Source organism: Cupressus sempervirens, chromosome 9 (genome assembly GCF_028749045.1).
Source record: "Cupressus sempervirens isolate cs-2001-9-10 chromosome 9, ASM2874904v1, whole genome shotgun sequence".
In the NCBI taxonomy this organism is placed as follows: Eukaryota; Viridiplantae; Streptophyta; class Pinopsida; order Cupressales; family Cupressaceae; genus Cupressus; species Cupressus sempervirens.
Genome location: NC_143126.1, coordinates 387,657,804 through 387,658,371, shown reverse-complemented (window position 1 = coordinate 387,658,371; position 568 = coordinate 387,657,804).

Sequence of the window (568 nt, the reverse complement as noted above, 5' to 3'; positions counted from 1 at the left end):
AAATTGATAAAAGGAACATCCAACACTATCATTGCAATAGGTATGGATATATTGAGGAGCGTAGACTAAAATCATGTAATAATAATGCTAATTATGCTCAACAAGATGAAGATCCTTCCTCAAAAAAATTATTTTTGTGTTATGGAAAAGCTGAAAATAATATGAATGATGTTTGGTATTTGGATTATGGGTTCTCTAATCACATGTCTGGTAATAAGAAAATATTTTTAAAGTTTGATGATAGTTTCATATCCAATATTACTCTTGGTAATAATAATACAGTGGAGGTTGCATACAAAGGAGCCATGGATGTTCAAACAAAGGAAGGTACAAAAAGTATTCAAGAGCTATCTATTATACTCCAAAATTGAAGCACAATTTATTGACTATTGGGAAGCTATGTGAGAACAATTATAGAGTGACATTTGAGAATATGAAATATACTATCTATTAAAAATCAAGGCAATAAAGTGATTATAGTTGTTCCTATGAAACGGAATTGAATGTTCCCTTTAAAGTTTGGTGAAAATGACAATCAAATTGTCAATATGGCTTATGAGAGTAAAAT